Source organism: Chelonia mydas, chromosome 16 (genome assembly GCF_015237465.2).
Source record: "Chelonia mydas isolate rCheMyd1 chromosome 16, rCheMyd1.pri.v2, whole genome shotgun sequence".
Classification (NCBI taxonomy): domain Eukaryota; kingdom Metazoa; phylum Chordata; order Testudines; family Cheloniidae; genus Chelonia; species Chelonia mydas.
The window spans coordinates 15617396-15624822 of NC_057857.1; the positions used below are offsets into that span (position 1 = coordinate 15617396).

Below are 7427 nucleotides of genomic sequence, written 5' to 3' on the forward strand. Positions count from 1 at the left end.
CATGGCAGGGAAGACAGGAAGGTAGTGGTGGAAGAACAGGGGGGGATTTTTTGGCAACTGGGGCCCAATTACTATGGGAGAGGAGTGTGTGCATATTTTCTACAAAAGGAGGAATTCTACTTGGGGTAAGGATTTGAGCTGACCTCCTAAACTGAGTGTGATGGGAATCTGGGGAAGTAGAAGAATTTACTTCCTAGATCTGCATGTCTGTGGGGAAGAGGTTGGAGAATAATAGAGAAGGGGGCAATTTCCATGCTGTGGGTGGGACTGGCTGAGCAGGCTGGCAAGGGAGCAGTCTCCATGCTTGGGGGACAGGAGCACCATGTTCTGGGGGCACTGGAACAAGGACAGTCTCAATGCTCAGGGGAAGAGGGGAACACGGGGCTGAGGTAGGAGCAGTCTCCATGCTCGGAGGGCACTGGCCAGGACAGGGGCAGTCTCTAGGTTCAGGAAGGCAAGGGGCAGGGGCAGTCTCCAGGCTCGGGGGGGTGGGGGCGCTCTGGCCAGGGGCAGTCCCCAGGCTCGGGGGGCAGTCCCCTCGGGAGCACTCTGGTCGGCGGGGGGAGACAGGGGCAGTCTCCAGGCTCGGGGGCAGTCCACAGGCTCGGGGCAGTCCCCTCAGGAGGGCTCTGGCCGTGGGAGGACAGGAGCAGTCTCCAAGCTCGGGGGGGGGCACTGGCCAGGAGAGGACGGGGGCAGTCTCCAGGCTCGGGGGGGGGGCCCCCCACTGGCCAGGTGCAGTCTCCAGGCTCGGGGGCAGTCCCCCTGGGAGAGCTCTAGCTGGGGGGGGGGGGGGGGGGGCGCACTGGCCAGGAGGGGACGGGGGCAGTCTCCAGGCTCGGGGGGGGGGGGGGGGGGCACTGGCCGGGGGGGGCAGTCTCCAGGCTCGGGGGGGGGGGGCACTGGCCGGGGGGGGAGGCAGTCTCCAGGCTCGGGGGGGGGCCCACTGGCCGGGGGGGGAGGCAGTCTCCAGGCTCGGGGGGGGGGCCCCACTGGCCGGGGGGGGAGGCAGTCTCCAGGCTCGGGGGGGGGCCCCACTGGCCGGGGGGGGAGGCAGTCTCCAGGCTCGGGGGGGGGCCCCACGGGCCGGGGGGGGAGGCAGTCTCCAGGCTCGGGGGGGGGCCCCACTGGCCGGGGGGGGAGGCAGTCTCCAGGCTCGGGGGGGGGCCCCACTGGCCGGGGGGGAGGGGCACTGGCCGGGGGGGGAGGCAGTCTCCAGGCTCGGGGGGGGGCCCCACTGGCCGGGGGGGAGGGGCACTGGCCGGGGGGGAGGCAGCTTCCAGGCTCGGGGGGGAGGCAGTCTCCAGGCTCGGGGGGGGGGGGGGGGGCGCCAGACGCGGGGGGGGGGGGGGGGACGTTCCCAGGCGCGGGGGCTTCTCCTCTTTCCCTCCCTCTCGGCTGCCCCCTCACCTCCTCCCACCGCCAACCTCTGGGCGCGGGCCTCAGCTCTACTCCGCCACCATGGCCCCGGTGGGCATCCACCCAACGCTCCCCCGCCTCAGGCCAGCCCCCGGCGCGGCCCCCACCCCGAGTTCTCCTCACTTCCGGCCCATCCGGGTGTCTCGGCCGGAAGTGAGTTTGTTTTTCCTCCGGGGCGGGGCGGGGCCGGGAGCGCGCAGCTCTAACCTGGAGGGGTCCCGCCCCAGGCTGGGCGGGGGGGGGGGCGCTCTTAAAGGGCCCGCGGCCGGCGGGAGAGACGCGGGAAGGAGCGGTCGCTGTACCGGCCGCGCGGAAAGGAGAGAGCGGGAGCGACGTAGGAGAGGTCCAGGGCACTAGCCTAGGAGGACGTGGGTTCAATTGAGGTTGGCCCCAGCCTGGGCCAGTCCCCTGGAAATGAGGAGCATAAAGACCTGTGTCGGGCGGGACCGTAACCGCTCTGTGCCTCAGTTTCCCCCTGACAGCCCCCCCATCCAGTACTGGGGCAAACCCAGGCATCGCTTTAGCGGGCAGAAGACAGGGACTATGCCATTTTGAACACACCCTTCCCCCCCCCCACCCCCCCACCAGAGTGGCCTCAGGCGCACGGTGCCTGTCGGGTCCTGCCCGCGCCGGCGGGGCAGCGCACCGGGAAATTGGTGCTGCCCCTTCGAGGCGCGACCCTCGCATGCACCCTGGGTACACGGTCGCGCTGGCCAGGGTTGGGTCATGCTGGCCGGCCCGGGCCCACTCTATTCCCGGAATAACCACTATTCTGGGAACAGGTGAGTGGCTATCCTAGGTAGGCAGGAAGAAGTGGAGGAGGCTCCAGCGGAAGGTTCACGGGAAAGGGGGATGAAGGGGAAGTGGGGCAGGAGACTTAAAAACATATTCGGGGAGGAATTGGAAAGGGAGGGGAGAATTGACAGTTTGGCTGGGCAGGTACCACCTGTCCTACACTCGGTGTGATTATCACACTGCTGCCATTAGCTCCTACTGAGCCTGTTTCTAGCCTCTGCCAGCCCAGCAACTCAGAGCCCCTCTCACCATCCTACCTCCCATCCCTGTGAAGCAGATCAGAACCACTGCCCCCAATCTGCAGCTGGGGAAATTGAGGAACTTGCTCAGAGGCAGTCAGTCAGTGGCAGAGCCAGACTGATAACACTCCCCTCTTTCAGGGGGCAGCTGTAAGGTTTGACATTGATGCTAGAGCTGAGCACAGTGAAATCAGGGGCCAAATCCTAAAATCTTGAGATTCATGATTTATAACCAGATGTAAATAAAAAATACTGTTCCACTTTGTGTTTAGCAGTGACCCTCTGAGTTAGTTTCCTAGACCTGAAGAAGAGCGCTGTATACGCTTGAGAGGTTGTTTCTCTCACCCACAGAAGTTGGTCCCATAAAAGATATTGCCTCACCTATCTTATCTCTCTAATAAATCACATTGGTGTTTTTTATCTGATTTTCAAGTCTGCCCCTAATTTGTGCATGATCATTTGTGAAGTCAGTGGCAGTTGAGGGAACTCTAGCTCAGATGACAAGGCCTTTGGGGATGATTTATCCCAGTAGGGGTCCAATATGCAACTGCCCTCACCATGGAGCATGACTGATGTTGTGTTCTGATGGAGGAATATCAGCATCATCCAGCTATTATATTCTTTATCTGCAGATTTCAAAGTGTTTAACAAAGGATGCTAAGTATAATTATTCCCATTTTACAGATGGGGAATCAAACAGAGCTGAAGTGACTTGCCCATCATCTGTCTCTGTCCACTAGACTGCACTAATTCAAGTAAAAGGTGCTCTGTGGGTAACTAGAGGACGCTACACCTAGCGTTAGGAGAGCTCCATCAAGTTTAACAGCCTTTCTTATCAGCCTGTAATATGTACATTTAGACTTTTACTGATAAAGAGCAGCTAATCCCCTTTTGATCTTTAGCTGCTGCCACTCTAACACTTCCCCAACTTTGAAGTGTCTCTTAGCTGCAGATGCATCCCTTGTAACCTTGCTGTCTCAGCCTTTGGTAATTTTACATACTCAAGCATTTTCTCTCTAACACCACTGAGACCATTAATGTTCCATGAACGTATGTTAAATTACATATTTGTTTGAATCACTGGAGTTCTAGGGTCTCAGTTCTGTTTTTTAGTACTGTTTGAGCCTTGTGTTCTCATTCATAACAGGAGCCTCCTATGCAGAGCTTTGTCAGTGTTGATTCTCTTATCTCTGGCCTAACTTTTTTTTTTTTTTTTGGTGGCACTTGTTTTTCTACCTCTACTTACAATTACTTTGTTTCTACCTCATGTTTCCTCTCCACCTCTGAGATGACAGCATTTCCTTCTGCCCTCTACGATCTTCTGTTTCTTCAAAATAAACAAGTGAATGAGGAAGTTGGGTGTCATGTTACCTCCCTTTCAAGTCCCATTGATAGGGGATAGGAAAGAGTCAGTAAATGCCTCTCTCCCCAAGATCCCTATCCAGAGTGGCGGACTTCTCTTCATCCAGTCCTGCTGGTGAAAGAGACCAGAAACATAAGTGTCAAAACAAATAAGGCAGTCAGAATTGCTGCCCTCTCTGGTTCCAGTGCTGGAAAGGGATCTTGAGTGATAAGCTACTTCCCCTATCCCATTCCCTCTGCAAGCTGTCTCCCTCTCGTTCCCTGGCAGATACAGGATATCTGCACATTATTCCAAGCAGTTACTTGTACAGAAGGCTGCCATTGCACACTGGCTCTAGTATGCAATTCTTGCTACTGTTACAGGCTTCACATCTACTCTAATTTTTTTTTTTTAAAAGAGGTAGCTATTTCACTTCATAAACTGGACAAACAAACAATTTAGGTGATAGCTTAAACAAGGTTTATTGTACTACCACAAGGCCTGATTCTGAGGATGCTCAGCACCTCATAACGTCCATTGATTTAATTAATTTACATGTCCTCCTTAAGAGGCATTTGTGAGAACCAAAGGGGTAAATTTAAGAGGGAGGGAGGGAGGCTCCTTAGAAAACTGGTTGAAATTCACCAAGATTCTCAATGGTTCTGGACCAGTTGCTTATTATGACTCAATGTTATAATGAACTTAAGTTTTATTAAAGTTTATTTTTTGTTTAAATCAAGACGACATAACAAACTACAAAAAAACTATTAAACTAAAGATAAAACAATACAATTGTCAAATTAAAGTCAGATTAAAATCAAATCAGATTAACAATTATGGATTCGAACCAAATAACCAAACCAATGTTAATTTTGTTGCAGCAAATATCAATTTAAAATTTTTTAAAATATAAGCGATACCACGCTATTTTAATATTATGGTTGGATACAACTAGGGCCCTGCCAAATTCATGGGCACGAAAAATGCATCACGGTCCGTGAAATCTGGTCTCCCCCCCATGAAATCTGCTCTTTTGTGTACTTTTACCCTATACTACACAGATTTCACAGGGGAGACCGGTGTTTTTGGTCAGGACATCCAATCTGAGAAAGGGAGCTTCAGGGGGACTGCAAGGTTATTTTAGCGGGGGTCGTGGTATTGCTTCTGCGTTGCCTTCAGACCTGGGCAGCGGGAGCACAGCAGCTCTCGGTCAGATGCCAAGCTCTGAAGGCAGCGCTCCACCAGAAGTAGCACAGAAGTAAGGGTGGCAATACCATACGATGCCATCCTTACTTCTGCGCTGCTGCTGACGGCGGCTCTGCCTTCAGAGCTGGGGTTCCAGCTCGCAGCCGCCTCTCTCCAGCTGCCCAGCTCTGAACGTGGCGCCGCCATCAGCAGCGGTGCAGAAGTAAGGGTAGCAGTACCGCAACCCCCCTCACAATAACTTTGCAACTCCCCCCTCTTCCCCCCCAACTCCTTTTTGGGTCAGGACCCCTACAATTAAAATACCATGAAATTTCAGATTTAAATAGCTGAAATCATGAAATTTACAACTGTTAAAATCCTAGGACCATGAAATTGATCAAAATGGACCCTGAATTTGGTAGGGCCCTAGATATAACCATCATATTATTATTACTACTACTAATAATAATAACAACCAATTTTTTTGCAAAAGCTCAAAAAGGCCTCAGTTATAAATATATGTACATATATTTTTGCCTCAACAAATAATGCAATTGCAAACAAAAAGAATTTTTTTATTAATCCCAAAGCTTTTTATTCAAAGGAAAAAATGTAAGGGGAAACCTTAACATGAATGTAAAGGCAATATTAATAAAATGTCTATTTCTTGTTTGGGTTTTTATAAAGTTTTCAGTGCCTTTACTAATTACTGAAATATAGTTGTAAGAATATTATAGCAAAAAGGTAAAAAATAGAATATACACTGTCTGGTTATGTCACAAAACCTTAAAGCTAACCAATTTCAACAGGTTTCTACCTTAGTCTCCCAAACAAAACATCATGAAAATGTAATACTCTCAAAGTGTTTGCGTAGACCTGCACTTAAAATTCAGTCTGGTGTAATTTTTATACCCTTTTCTTTTATATGTTATGTTATGTTCAAGGGAAGTTGTGGTTGGTAAAGTTTGTATATCAAAAGTGGAACTGGTATTGCAAGCAAATTAACTCTAAAAAAAAAAAAAAAAAACCACCCTGGGTAAAAACTCTGTTATTAATTCTTTTGCTAAACCAGAATGCTCAACAGAGGCGTGCACCTGCTCACAGAAGATTGTGATCATCTATTTGAGCAGGTTAAGCACAATATTTATTACAAAAAAATAGTGAAGTCCATGTGAAGTGAAAAAGAATGTCTATGCCATAACTGCAAAAGTATCTAAACCTGGTCTGTTTGTGCTAAATTGGGAAAATGAGAACAGAAGCATAGCTTGTGTTATAAGAGACTTGGTCCCTATTACACTGTAAACAAACTAAAGTTAATCTGTGTATTAAATATGGGTTGAAAACAAGCGAAATGTAAACAAGCAAAAGCTGTATTATGTTTACCAACTTAAGCTGTTTAAGGGTGCATCCCAGGGTGTTCCCAGGCCCTCCATTAGAGACTAAAAACACTTGGAAAATAAAATCTGTCCCAGGCTCATACAAGGGACTGTGCAGACCAAGGGACAGAGGGGCGTGAATGTGTAGATGGTAACGTAAGGTGGTCATATAACAGTATTTAGCCCACTGGGTCATCTTCAGTCCATGTACTGTGCTTCTCCAGGATGGCAGGTAAAACATCCTCCCCATAAAAGGATAAAAAGTGGAGGAATGTAGTAGGAAGAAAGAGCCAGAAACATGGGGCCTGGTACAAGGCCTAAGGGCTGAACTAAAGTGAGCAAAAGTCAGGCCCTGCTGATATAAAGCAAAGTTAGCAAGAGCCATGCTACGAGCAAAAGTCAGGCCTTGTTACAAAGCAGATGCCTGCTTGCAGTTCACTATCCAATACATGAACTTGGCAAGAACAGGGCTGGCATTGCAAAAACACAAGCACTCCTAGGTGCTAAGTATTCACGTAAACACATTCCAGAAGGATTTTGCCAGAACACCTCGATACAAAGTTATGGTGTATATACACTCCCCGAAGATAATACAGGGACTAGGGTGACCAGACAGCAAGTGTGAAAAATTGGGACGGGGGTGGGGCGTAATAGGAGCCTATATAAGAAAAAGACCCAAAAATCAGGACTGTCCCTATAAAATTGGGACATCTGGTCACCCTAAAAGGGACACACTGACCTCTCCTAAGGATAAGGTCAGGATGACACGGTGATGGATAGATATGTTTTGACTGGACCAACAAGTACAAGGTAAAGGGTGGTAAACAACCACGTCAGATGGGCAATACCTAACTTGTTTGCATCAGTGTATAAGAAAGGGGTCACAGAGGGGGTATCTTTGTCTGGCCGAGGGGGAGTGGAATATCCGACTGCTCACTGAGCTGGTCCATTGTCGCAGGCATACATGTATTAGTATACTTTGAACCGGGGCATTAATATTGTGCTTTATTGGCAATAAACCTGGCTGAGTGCCTTCACCACTGATCTGAGTCTGTGGTCTTCTTGACAGGT

The 7427-nt window shown here is 50.1% G+C and overlaps 1 protein-coding gene across 2 annotated transcripts in view; it reads right to left on the reverse strand.

Annotated features, from left to right (window-relative positions):
* Positions 1-1590, reverse strand: part of SETX (senataxin) — a 48848-nt gene extending 47258 nt beyond the window's left edge. Inside the window, exon 1 of one of the 2 annotated variants that reach the window (XM_043530068.1) lies at positions 1527-1590. The gene's annotated coding sequence lies outside the window, so the exon portion shown is untranslated. Of the gene's footprint in view, positions 1-1410 lie in introns of both variants that reach the window. The other variant, XM_037879985.2, reaches the window with a different exon arrangement.
* Positions 1591-7427: the final 5837 nt, after the last annotated feature.